The 14,816-nt window shown below is 33.0% G+C and overlaps 1 protein-coding gene and 1 non-coding gene across 2 annotated transcripts in view; both read right to left on the minus strand.

The window, feature by feature from the left end:
- The window catches only part of LOC118182782 (uncharacterized), a 154,117-nt gene that overhangs the window by 95,879 nt on the left and 43,422 nt on the right, over positions 1-14,816 (minus strand). The window lies entirely within an intron of this gene.
- On the minus strand, positions 3,788-3,861 carry TRNAI-GAU (transfer RNA isoleucine (anticodon GAU)). The gene has a single exon. It is a non-coding gene; the product is annotated as a tRNA-Ile (tRNA).

Here is a 14,816-nt window from a genome sequence, read left to right on the forward strand (position 1 = left end):
ACGAATTTTTTTATCAAAATACTTAAGATTTCAAAGCGAACAGTGGCAACACTGTACAGAATAAAACATTTTTATATAACGCGAGAGACTGTCTATCGGAAATTCAAAAGACATGCTTGTCTGAATGTTTTTAGCCGAAAGAGACGTTAGACCAAAGTGTATGCATGTGCAAATGAAGAAAACGTCCCTTCGGGTATAATATAAAATCTGAAAGATTTTTTAAAAATTTATTTATTTATTTATATTTTTATTTTTATCCTTATTAGCCCGAATAGGCTATTAGCATATATTTTGCGACGAAATAATATTTTGCGTCGTCCATTTTAAACAGCTGTATCACTTTTGAAATTGTCGTTACCAATTGTTATAGCCCTGTATTATTTTTAAAGAGATTAAATCATAAAAAATCTGTATATATGTGTGTATGTGTATGCGTTGCATTGTGAAAAAAGTAAAGTAAGTGCACAACCTGCACCTGAAAGCTCGACTTTCGAAATTCGAATTAGATATTTCCTATTTTGTAAAATTTTAATGAATTTTTTATAAACAAACCTAACGATTTCAAAACGAGAAGTGGCAACAGTGTACGGAATAAAACATTTTTATCTCCAGCGTGCGAGTTCGTCTCTCTGAATTTCTAAAGAAATGCTGTTTTTAAATATTTTGTAATTTTATTGCTGAATTGAATTTTACGGGCTGTAAGTGCGAAGAACGTGATATTTAATAGATGAAGTTAACACACCAAACGGGGATAATAAAAAGACGAAAAAGTTTTTTTGTAAGCCATCTTAATGAGAAAAGTGATATGATAAACAGAAAAGCCTGGGATAAAACAGAAAAAGAAAAACGTATGCCAACATTTAACCTTGTATCTTAATTTTAAATATATCCCTTGTGCTGCTTTTAAAATAAAAAAAAAAAAAAAAGAAAAAAAAAGAAAAAAGAAAAGAAGTAAATATTTCAAGTAAAGAAGTTTTCGTTATTGTTAAAGAACCGGCACGGTAGCTTCCAGAGTCGTAGCTAGGGTTTTCAGCGCCCAGGGACAACTGAAGATTTCGCGCCCCCAATTGCTTGCCAAGGATGGAAAATATTTAATTCTAAAATGTCGTAACATCAGTTTGGTGCCCCTTGGATTCTGCGCCCGGGGACAGATGGCCCCCCTTGCCCCCCCTCTAGCTACGCCCCTGGTAGCTTCTAAACACATATTGCAACAAAATATAACATGTTAATACTTGACACCTATTTATGCAAACACAAGCACTGATGGAGGAAAATATTCATGGCAATACCGTGAGCTTAGCTTATACGTAATGCTGAAGAATATGACATCTTAAACTTATTATGTTATTCAAGCAATGTTTTAAACAATTTGGGATCGTAGAATACATAATTCGTTAACACTATGTATGTTGTTGTTGTGGCTAATCTCAGTTATCTGATACCAGAGCAAACCCACGAAATACGTACATTATGGCAAGGAGGCAAGATTGGCCTGTCGTTGGCAAGAGCATTAGTGACAATATGACTTTGCTACATGTGACTATAGGTAACAGTATGACTTTGCATACTGGAGGCATGTCCGGGGTCTTCTACCTCTCTTCCCCTACTACCAACCTCTTAAGAGGGCTTTCTCTAACCAGAACCTTCCTCTCTTAAGAGGTCACGTATTTAGAGTGCCCCTATGCCGCACAGACACTATACATTTAAGGCATTTAAAAACATTCGAACGTGGGCCCTTCGGCACCGCAGTATCCCGGTTGGGCGGAAATAACATACATGCATTTTATGATTGTAAATTTTATTCTATCTTTGTTTGCTGGCCCTATGTGTTTTTATGATGGCCAACTATTGTTACATTCAGTGTTACCAAAAAATCTGATTTGGAGAAAATCAAAAATTGTTTCGACCAATGCATTTTATTTATTTACTTATTTTCTAAAACAAAGAACAAAGTGTATCGTATTTATTTATGACATTAATGCCTTGTATGCTACAATGTATCAACAGTTAAGCAATAAAACTGATTGGAAAATATAAAATATTACTTTTAATACTCCTTGCATAAAAATTGAAATAAATAGAGAAATTTAGTAGTCCTGCTGAAGAAAAACTCATTTTGAAAATTTTTATTTCAAAAGTAAGATTTATTACTTTCCTAGCATTTAATAGAATTCTATACAAGCACAAGACAGGTCTTATTTTTTAATTAATTAATCCTAACTTGCATTGAACATTAATTAATGAATAGCTTGGATTAACTAGTCACGCTAGTATTTTGTAGGCCTGTAAGAAAGCGAAATTAGATTTGCAGCGAATGTTTAAAGTAATAAAGTAAGTAATAATGATGTATAAAGATCTGGATCAAAGTAATAAAAGATAATATTTTTACGTTACATTTAAATGTTTCTGATTCCAAAGCATTATTTTCTTCTTTTTTTTAAAGCTAAGCAGAAATTATTAAGTATTGCGTAAGGAACAATTTAAACCAATAAAAAGTCTCAGCAGAAAAAAATTCATTTAGAAAAGTTTTTGCCTTAAAATCAAAAACAAACAGTTTTCTAATATTCATTTCTCGCTGCAAAGTATTTATGCAATCTTGATGAAAACAAATTTCAGGTTGCTGTTTGGGATTTTTTATTTTTTTCCTTTGTGGTAATTTTTATCAAGAATTAGCGGGGGAGCCCGCCAGATGAGCTGTCTGGGGGGGGGGAAAGCAAAATTTATAAGTCCTATGTACACCTGAAAAGAACACGTATAAAAGTATAAAAACATTCCAATATGAATGTAATCAGTTCCTTCTTTCCAAGCAACAAACAGTTCGTGAATATTTTTTTTTTTTGTTGCCAAACCAGGAATAACATTTTTGACATTTCAGGTTAATGCGTATACGTATGACGTCAGAATTTAAATTTCATGTACTATAACAATTCGTTTTCAATATTAATAAAAGAATTAATGTTGCAATAGCATATCGTGTCAATTATCCTAACCTGAAAAAAAGTTGCCAAGAGCAGCTATTTATTTAAAGTGCTGCCATTAACAAAAACTTTTCGACATACAGTAACGTCCCATGAAGTCGCGTGCCTTCTTCAATGTCAGAACAGAATCTTATATAATAATAATATGTTTAATGGTTGTTAATGCTATTTTTATTTCATATTCTGTAAAACTTAAAAATTTTTTATTAACAAACTGTGATTTGAAAGCGAGTAGTGGCAGCACTTTTCGAAATAAAGCATTTTTATCTCCAGTGCGTGAGACTGTTGCCACTCGGAAAAATGAGTACGAAAATTAGCGTTTTCAGAGTTTTTATTTAATATATCTACTGATTAATGTCCTAGGAAGCTCCTCTCCGTTCCGGAGGAGACGATAGTACAAACAAATAGATACGACGTGCACAGGTTTTAATAGTATAGATATTTACTTCTGTTTCATGACTTCCGCATTTTGGGTAAATCAATTTTATTTCTTTAAATCGTTGTAGAGACATTAGGTAATTTTTGGAAGCAGGCAAGATGAAAAATTAGCAATCGCTTTAGCCGGGAATCGAACCACAGACCTCTGAAATACCGGCTCAGTGTGCTGACCACTACACCACGAAAGCTCGCGAAGAAGGCAGGAGAAATACCTTATATACTCCCCCTTTTAAAGGGATACTGGGGATTTTAGGTAACCCAATCCCCAAATCCTGGGTGCGGAGAATTATCATTCAACACCCTTTTAGTTCGCGCGCCACTGTAGAAACATTAGGTTAATTGTAAAAGTCGGAGAGATGAAAATTTAGCAATGCCTTCGCCGGGAATCGAACCATGGACCTCTGGAATATCGGCCCAGCGTGCAGAACCACTACACCACGAAGGCACGCTAAGAAGGCGGGAGAAATATCCTATATAGTATCGTAAATTTTATATCGATAAATAAAATAAGTTTATAGATATAATATCATTAAAATGTACTAATTATTCCCTATAGTCCTTAATGGAAATTGTTTGAATACTGAAATTAACTCGCAATGTAAGCTTGTTAATAATGACTACTTACGTTATCTTAAAATGCAGTGAAATTAAATTTACAGCTATATTTAAGCTATATACAACTATATACAGCTTCTTGAAACCGTGAATAGAAGTTTACAAGAAATAACCTTTACATGGCATATATCCTCATGCTCACAAATAAAAGAGATTTAATAATATTGCAGTGTGATTTTATGGCTCTTACAATTTTCTAACATCCCTTCCCCTGTTCTCTTAACTGTGCCGATTATCGAAGATATGTAATTCACTCTTATATTTCGGCCTACTAGCCATTTTGGGAGGGGAAATTCCTTTTTTGGTCCTAATTTGGACACTAATGCTTCTAATTGTTGAGCACTAATTTCTGGCCAACAGGAAAATGGACGAATAATTGTAGGGTGGTCCTTGGCTTTTAGAATCCCCGATAACTCTAATTAAAAACAATGTCCCGTAGTTTCTACAGTGTTGAACTCATCTTCCCATTTATCTTCCCCACTAATTTGATGGGCAGAGAAGCGAAAAAAAAAAGGCGATTATCTTGTTATACGTGACTAACATGGGAGGGGGTGTTTTTTTCAACCCTCCGTGACTTACGTCCTCTTGGTTTTAGAAAATGTATGCCATTCCTCAAGAGAGGATTCTGCGGAATTTTGGATATTTGTCTTTAAAAGCCTGTTGACTCCTCAAATCCGGCGTGTCTGGTGTATTTTATACTCCCCAGTTCAGCAAGCGGGATTTGATTTCATTAAAGGATAATTTAATGGAATTTTTTTCACTGTTGTATTTTAAAAAAGTAACTTACCGTTATTTAATGAAAAGTATTTGGTAACAAAAGTTTAATGTGGCACGCTACTACAAATGTTAGAAATGCTAGAGAATGCGGCACAAGACCGATAGCTTTTCTGCTGGCAGAAGATTGACAAACTTATAATTGAAAGAGGATTTGTTACAGCAGTACTAAAACCTACATTTCGATCCTTTTCCACAGTCAGTTCTATGCCAGTGCAGAACCTATGCAGGCACCTTAGATATACATGAATTTTACTCAAACTCTATAGTGTGCCATGGTAAATATTGGTGAAATATGTGCATAAATCTTCTTACTTTTTATTACACCATTAATAAATTTCCTTTTTACAGAGCTCCCGAATACTCGCCGAACATGCTTCTAATTATTACATCACGAAGGCACACGGAAAAGAGGGAGAAAATACCTTACATACTCTCCTTTTTAAAGGGTGATTGAGGATTAGGGCATCCAGCCGCCAGATTCTGGTGGCAACGAATTAACGTACACCATCGTTTAGTTCGGGCACGATTTATTAGTCTTTTAGAGTTTTTCGAAGTCAGGAAACTGAAGAAATCCACATTGTTCTCACCGGAACTCGAACTCCGGCTCCAGAATACGCGCCGAGTGTGCTTCCAGTTACACAACGAAAACATGCAGAAAGGTAGGAGAAAATACCTTATAAATTAGGTGTTTCTTGCTAAGATTAATGATTTCTTTTCGGTTCAAAACAAGCTAAATACTTTCATTAAAATAAAATGAAATTCAAACAAGCTAAATATTTTCATTAAAATAAAATAAAATTCAAACAAGCTAAATATTTTCATTAAAATAAAATAACTGAAACATAAGAACAACAATTTCACATTGTGGTAAATTAAGGCAAATATGTTAACTAAATATGATGACTGCAGTACCAAGAAATAAAAGATATTCCTTTAAATCAAAAAAAGTCATGGGAAAAAACGTGATCCTGAGGTCACATGGAAATAAAACATGAGTTTGAGACGTGAGCAACATGACATTAAGAAATTAAATGATGAAGAGAATTAAATAAACAGTTGAAAGTATTATTGCAATTTTTTGTCAATATTTGAATCTGATTTTTTTGTTGTTTTTGGATATTGTTTCAGGTACTGCATGTTATTTTATTTATCTGTTTGTTTAATTTTTGAACTTAGGGTAATAATTTTAGAATCTATTTTTGGTGTAATTAAATTCATTGCCAAGCATTTTACACATGAAAGCTTATTTCTTCGCCATAAACATATTTTTGATCTATTTTTAAAATCAGATTTTGTCTTCACTAGATAAAAAGAAAAAAAAAAAAAAAAATCTGAAAATTTTCAGATTTTAAATTACGTCCAAAGGGGCGTTTTTTTAACGTTTTGAGTGTTACCTTTATTTATTAAATATCATGTTCTTTGCACTTAAACCATAAAATTCAGTTCAAGAGCAATATCGCAAAATAATGTTAAATTAAGCATATCTTTAGAATTTCCGATATACACAGTCTCGCGAGCTGGAGATAAAAGTATTTTTTTTCTATATAACGTTGCCATTTCTCGCTTTTAAAGCATTGAGTTTGTAAATCAAAAATTCGTTAAAGTTTTACAAAATATAAAATCTATAATAAAACAAATTCCAAATTTGGGATTTCAGATGCCCATATTCGCAGTAGGATTTCGTCATTCAAAATTCGATGGCTCTATGTACCATTGTTTTATCACAATGCGAGAAATAGACAATCATTTATGCAGATTTTTCATTATTTAATTTCTTCAAATATAATGCAGGACTCTAACATTTTGTGGCAACAGTTTGAAAAGTGAACCGACGTTTATGAGTCCGACGCAAAATGCCAAAACGAAAGCAATAGTCCTTCGGGACTGAAATCCCTTTGGACTAAAAAAAAAAAAGTTGTGCTGATTGTTGTTGCCAGCCGATCAGACATAAAACCCTCAATTTTTCTTTCTTATGAAAAACCAATATGCAGAGACGTAGTAAAATTGAACTCGTCTTAAACTAATCTGAAATTTCAACAACATTTTGCAGTAAATGTTTTTAACATTTGCATTATAAATATTATTAATAAACAAAGTTTTGACACCTATCATAAATATTACAATTACAGAACTTCTGTCTCTTCTTGTGTGCACTACAACCTGCATAAAAATACTAAATTGTAATAATAAAATTCTTCAATAGAAGCTCTATTACTATCTATAAATATTACGTAATTTTGCATTTGCCCTTTTTATTTCCTTGTACGAAGTAAAAAGGAAGTATTGTAATCGCGAAAAACTTCAGGCATTATATTTCAACGAAAATATCCATTTTGACCGCTATCGAATGCAATTTAACGATATTTTTGCGTGACATCTGTACGTAAGGACAGAATAAAGGACTACCCCCCCCCAAAAAAAAATTATAAAACTGATTTAAAATGAATTCTATGGAGAATTTTTCGTGGCGCCTGTGCGTACATATCTCGCATAACTCAAAAAACTACTAGCCTCAGAACGTTAAAATTTTGATGTACCTCGTATTTTGGTTGCATTCGGCCGCACCAATAGTATATAAATAGTATATATATATCCCTTCCACACCAATAGTATATATATATATATATATATATATATATATATCCCTTCTGTTACTCAGCTCAGTGATCTCAATTCCTTTATTTTTATATATTTGTAAATTGTGCATTTTTTCATTTAAAAATGATTGAATTATGCAGTTCTGGTTACGATTTTTATGTCTTTATTAACCTGCATGCAAATATTGTGAAATTATCAACAATTTAAAAGTTTTTTAATTGCGGCTAAGCCTAAATTTTGATGATAATAGCCGCCATGTTTCTTGACATTTGAAACTTATCAGAATAGTGAATTTGTTGCCAATTTAGAGAAACTAAGCTTCACAACAACAAAGTAACGCCTTTTATTATTGCGAATTAAATTATGCTCAATTCATTCTGGAATTATCATTTAAAGTATTAGTCTCTTTTGCGTTGAAACTGTAATTATAATTGTAAAAATGGATTTTTTTAAATTGTTTTGACTGTACTTGGTGTTTTATGTTTTTCTATATCTTTCAAATTTTAATGAAAATATTTTGTATTTTTATGTATTTTTGCCTTGCCGCAAAGTGAGAATTGAATTAATTAGCGCATGCGCATTAGGCAAGCGGCGCTGAATCGTTACGAAAAACTGTTTCTTTTTTTATTTCTTTACTTTCTTTTATATAGTTTCAGATTTATTGTAGTATTTGAAGAGAACTTGTGCTAATTCTTCAGATGATATAATTTTTAAAATGAGTTATTTTCTGAGTTATAATTTTTTGAGTTATAAAATGAATGAGATGTAGTGCTGTTAAGTGAACCTAGCGCCGAAGTGTCGCTATGGTAAATAAATATAGTGAATATGCAGGGAAACAATGCGAGACGCTACACTAAATCATAGTGCTCTTTTTTGCTAAAACTTGAGCGGGAAGTCCATAGATGTGTATGTATGTATGTGTGTGTGATTATGGCAAAGCCTCGAGGGCTATCTGCCTAAGAGGGTGGATGCCTTTGTGGAGGACTTTCTAAGGGAAACTGGCTCGTATAGACGTTACACATGGGGAAAACCACGAAAACGCCCATGCAACTAGCCCGTTTGCGGAATTCGAACCTCGGACCGAACTACCAGTGTTCAGCGACTTTATGGCTCGGCCGCTGGTGGGCCTGAAGTCCATAGATGAGACAACCGGTAATAAATTTCATAAAATATCAATCTGCTGAGAAAAAATGATAGACGATTGCCATGTGTAATTTCAAACTGTGAGATTTTTAGCTATGGTATTGCAATTAATTTGAATTTCATTTTTTTGGCATTTTGGAAATATAGGTAGACCACAAGGACAAGCTTCGAAGATCACTTGTTGTCCATGGATCACAGGTTGAAAAACGTTTATTGATAAACTTCGTTGAATCGTTCTAACGGTTTGTGGTAGCAATATTTCTATCTTTTAGCAATAAAATTATCCTTTTTTTTTTTTTTTTTTTCGTCAAGGCTCGGTTAATTCACAACTCGGTTAAACTGGCTTCGGTTAATAGGGAGTTAACCGTACCTGCATATTTCTATTTTAAAGTAAATAATGATTTAAAGTATGGTCTAAAGAAACTATATAGATAAGTGACACTTTTTCTTCTAGAATTTTAAGCCGTTCAGTGTCTTTTTTTTTTTTTTTTTTTTTTTTTAGTAAGAGAGAAGGGAAAAAGAAAGGAATGATAAAAATAAAAAAAAGGAAAAAAAAAAAAAAAAAGACAGAAAGCAAATAAACAGATGGAACTGCTCTCTCTCTCTCTCTCTCAACTTTTTTCCTCACTTTCACAGAATGATCAAGGTAGCATTTTGTCCAACATATGTGCGCCGGGAATCCTACTGGCTGAAAGCCGAACTTGGTCCGTGTCAACGTCGGGAACAATGCCTGCCAGGGCACTGCGCGCAGATGAAGATGAATGATCGTCCCATATACCATCCCTTTCTCCTGCTGGCTGACTACAGAGCTCTACTCTTTCCCCTCCGTTTGGAGCTTATAAATTTACCACTTTTCTTTTGCAGCCCAAAGAAGAAAGTTTTTCCCGCTTTCTAAGTTGAGGAATGACTTTATTACGTCTGAAGAATTTGTTGGACCACGAAGGGTGTGCAGATAATTTCAATAAGTTCTCCAGCCTGTAAATTAATTGAAAACTTTCAAGACCCGGAAGCAATTCTAAGCGGCAGTAGGCTGTAAATTAAGTGGAGTATCCAAGAGAATCTGGTATATGTTATGCTGTAGCATTTAGTACTAAAGAGGAAATAATCCTTAACTTTCATTGTGAAATGTAAATTAAAATACATGTCATCTTAAAACGAAATTCATACGCTTAGTGAAATTTTGGATGGAAATTAATAATTTTTTAGTTTTGTTGCTTTCTTTACTTAAATACTCACTGTGCTTGAAAAGTAATGTCAATTACTTTTTATTCCTTTGTACGAAGTAAAGGAAGTATTGTAATCGCGAAAAATTTCGGTTATCATATTTCAACGAAAATATCCATTCTAACCGCTCTCCAGTCCATTTGAAAGATATTTTTACTTAACATCTGTGTATACCGACAAAATAAAGGACTCTTTTTCCTAAAATGGATTTAAAATAAATTCAGAACAGTTTTTTTCGTGACGTCTGTATGTACGTATATATAGAGAGAGATAGATAGATAGATATAGATCGCATAACTCAAAAAACGAGCTGCATTAGAACGTTGAAATTTTGTAAATGAGACTGCTATAACATGTAGTTGTGAACCTCCCTGTCTGGTTTCAAGCGACCGAAACAAAAGTATATACATAATATATAGAGAGAGAGGGAGAGAGAGATCCACTCTGATAACCAGCTCGGTGAGCTTAGTTTTTTTAAAAATTCTTATGTGTTGTTAAATTGTGCATTTTTTTGCATTAAAAGTAATTGAATTACCTTGTTTTATTATGTTCTGATTAAGGTTTTTATGCCTTTAATTAATCTGTACGCAATAGCCGTAGAATTATCGACAATTTAAAAGTGTTTAAGTGCTAAGACCAACGAAGCCAGCATTTGTTTACATTTTAAACTCTTACCAGAAAAATGAATTAAGAGTCATTTTCTATAACAACTTCAGCGTCTTTTTGCTGAGTGGGATCAAAAGTAAATGCTCAGTTTTGTGCACCAAAAAATATGTTTTCTTGCCCGCTGACCGAAGGACTTGATTTTGCTTAGGAACTCTAATTTTAAATGTAATTTTTTTTTTTTTTTGTCTGTTTTTAACTCTATTTGGAGTTTTATGTTTTTCTGTATTTTACAATTATTAATGGAGATGTTTTGAGTTCTTATGTATTTTTGCCTTGCCTCGAACTGATAACTCAATTAATGAATGAGGAATATATCTCTAATGTAATTCGAGGAAATAAATTTAAATGTAACGCAGCAAAAATGCGTATAATTTAATAGGCCGTACAAGGAAATCATGTGGTGTTCACATCGGATTTTTTATTATACTCATCAACAATACGGATTAACCATTTCAATAAATATTGAAAAAGATTTTAGAGATTCGAGCCGGTTTTGAGTATGCTGTTAAAATAGCTATGCAGCTTAAAAGCATAAAAATAAACAGACAAATAAGTAACTAAAAACACTTAAAAAGTTAGGTATATATAAAATGCATAAAATACATGTAACTATTTTTCTTCTGCATCATTTACTACTATAAAATAAACACGTCTAATTTATAATAAGGTAATATATAATACATAATATTTTTACTTCATAATATATATCAGTATTTGCTTCATCTATATAAAATGCCGAACCCAACAACATAATTGCACACTTTTCCATTTCGGAAAAAGGATACAGTGACATTGAAAATCTTTGGCAACTAGCGGTACTTATAATTGCTTCTTTAAACCATAACTGTATACAGGGTGTACCGTGAAGGTTGCGAGAAACTTCTAGGGTAAGTAGGACACATCACAAGGATTAAGAATGGCACAGGAACCCATGCCCGGACATGTCAGGGGTAAATGGTAGCAAAGGTAGAAGATGGGAAAAGAAACAAGAGTAATTAATTTGAAACATTTATTGGACATAAATTACAAACGTTGTACAACAGATGCTCGAAGTCTGCACCATCAGAAGCCAAACATACCTGACACCCATGAACCATTTATTGCCCGACATGTTCAAACACACTGGAGTTTCTTTGATTGTAGCAGCTGCGCAGGCGAGTCTTGCCACGAGATCCATTTCAGACACAACAGAATCGTGATACACGACACTTTTGATGGCTCCCCACAAAAAGAATTCAAGGCTCAATAAATCCGTGAGCGTAGGAGCCAGGGAGCTAGTCCATCCCGCCCAATCCATCGATACGGGAATGATCTCAACAATTGGCTACGAACATCCAGTCCAAAATGAGCAGAGGCCCCATCATGTTGTAATCACATGTTGCGCCTCACATTTTGTGGAACATCGTCAAGCAAATTGGGAAGAGCCTGCTCCAGGAAGATCAAATAATTCAAGGCATTCAAATGGTCCGTCGCTGCCAAGCATGTTTGGCATCTGATGGTGCAAACTTCGAGCATCTGCTGTAACATTAAACCTGTCGTACACCATTTGTTTTCATGTTCGATAAATGTTTCAAAGTCTTTCTTGCTTCTTTTCCCAAATCTTCAGCCTTTGCTACTACCTACCACTGACATTTCTGGGTATAGATTCCTACGCAGTTTTAAATCCTTATGATGCGCCCTACCTCTCGTAGAAAATTGTCGCCACATTTACGGTACATCCTGTATAATTTAAAAACAATTCAGTAAAATAAACCTGTGTCGTTATTATTAATATTCTGTCATTTTTCAATGCACGAGGGTTATTTAAAAGTATTATTTAACTCATACCTTTATTTATATTTATCAAAAAAAAAAAAAAAACCTTCTCACGAAATTAAAGGTAAGAAATAAAACCATAATTCGTATCGTGACTGAGTCTTCATCAGTATTCAAGTTTATATTCCCCGGATATCTCAGATACTAAGTTTATAATTTCCTAAATGCTAATTTTAAATTCCATGAACGTATTCGCATAAAATGAGAAGGAAAAATCATATTTCGGTTCATATAAAATCAATATTTATAAAATAAACTAAAATATATATTGCATTATAGTAATAATTTGAGAAGTATCTTCTCTTGTTGGCATTGCTTCAAACTGAAATGTTGTGAATATCTGCTAAACACATCGCATAACACTAATCATATGAGCGAGAGCATTCGTCAATCTAGTAAGTGCAGTAAAAGTGATCCTTCAAGACTTTACTTTTTTTTTTTTTTTTCCGTAGTGTTTATTGAAATATTTTAGAGCTTAAATACTGTTACCATAAGTTCTATAAGTGCCACATGTTAAGCTGAAACTGTTCCCAAGAAGCAGAGAAAAAAATTCATGAGATAAAAAAAATGAATTACTTAACATCTGTCGTAGATGTTTTTTTACTGAATAATGTTTTCATCGCTCTATTGTGAATGTTACTGTAATACTTTGTGCACCATAAAACGTGTTTGCATTTATTCATCAATATATAGGTAAGGTTATGTAGAGCAATTGTATGAATTGCATTTATATCATATTCTAAAATACTTAACAAATGTCTCTATTTTGCTATTAGTGCCCTGTAGCATCATAGCTGAGTTTCCCTATCAAATTTACATCTTTCTTGTGTGCCTCATTTTGTTACGGACTCTGACATTCCAGAGGGTTACGCGGGAAAACATCGTGCACGAACACGTCGAGAACGTGCACGAAAAAAAACGCAAGGGGTAAACATCGTCGTACAAAATATCGCGCTAGGAAAAAAACACAAAGAGAAAACATCACAGTTCTAAAACATCGTGGCAGAAAACAAAGCGGGGCAAAAAGTTTAAATTTCAAAACGTCGCACAAAATATTGTGGTAAAACATTTCTTACGAATTTTGTACATAGGTAGATGGTTTTGGTGCAATTTTACATGAAATGATTGTATTTTTCTGTGTAATGTAACATGAAAAATCTAGAGAGACAAGCTATGCCGGAAAAGTAAGAATACAGGGTTTTTTTTTTTACATTGAGTAAATGAGTTATCTTGGTAATTTAGCAAGATATCGCTAAGCTGGCGATGGTTTTGGCGACTAAATTTTCTTGCCAAATTTGGTGAAAAATCGCACTTGGCGACATTTTGGTCCGATCACTATATCACGGTAATACATATTATAATTGAATAAACGCAATTGATCATTATATTAGTTGTACCGTAATTCGATCCTCATATTGCCTTCCAGTAATTTCGAGAAGCAGAAAAGTACTAGAAATATCTAGACGGCCGGGTTAAAACTATATAAAGCCGGTGAGATTACCTTCTTTCAGTTGTTGTTACCAGTTTAGCGTGAGTTCGGAGTACTGAGATACCATCGGTTTAGCTTTCTCTTTAGATGCGCTTAGCATTAAGTTGCGTTGAACGTTCTTAGTGGTTTGAAGTATAAATAACGATTGTACTCTGTGATACCTTGAACACCTGTGCGAGTATTTCTGTGTGCAATTACAGAACACTGAAATGTTAATACTTTTGATAAAATAGATTTTATCAACGTAACATCAGACCTGCGTGCATTCAGTCTATTGCGAACCCGTACACAAGCAACAAAATAAAGTACTCACATATCATTGAATAGTGATAATATCGATGATACATTTTCTGACTGAAAAAAAAATTAAGTGAATTCTTACATAATGATTCGTAAAGAAATAAACAATATTTTTATGCTATTTTTTTTCTAACATATTTTAACAACAAAAAGAAGGAGACTTCAGCATTCAAAATTTGAAAATTAATAAACAATAATGATGCATATAGCAGTTAGTAAAATTTTAAACTTATGCATATCACTCATTTTAATCTTTTTATACTATTTTTAAAAAAAATATACTAATTCGTCTTTTAAAAAAATCGATTAAGTAATTTTTTAATAATTAGCCAACATAATTTCAAAATTATATTACAGCTGTATGTAGAATTCATGTTTTTTCAGTTTTTGAATCGTTTAGTTTCCTTCCTGCTTTTTCAGTAAAAATTTATTAGTTAATGCAAAAGTTTGAAACATAGAGGCAAATATGTTATTTCCTTCTTAAACTCATAAATCATTACACAAAAATTCATTTAAAATTTTGTAGTCAAAGAACGTCTGTCTGTAATGCAGTTATTTTACTATGATTTGTAGCTTCTTATTTTTTTTTACCATGATAATTCGTATAACGATATTTTAAAAAGGTGCGAAAATTTTGCACCGCTTTATTTTTTACCACGATGTTTATAACCTCTATTTATAACCACGATGTTTATAACCTCCTTGCTTTTCTTTGTCTCAGGATATTTTGAAAAACGACGTTTTTCCCCTTGAGTTGTTTACTCTGGGACGTT

This window comes from Stegodyphus dumicola, chromosome 12 (assembly GCF_044657685.1).
Source record: "Stegodyphus dumicola isolate Sdum_Otavi_A_Nest chromosome 12, ASM4465768v1".
In the NCBI taxonomy this organism is placed as follows: domain Eukaryota; kingdom Metazoa; phylum Arthropoda; class Arachnida; order Araneae; family Eresidae; genus Stegodyphus; species Stegodyphus dumicola.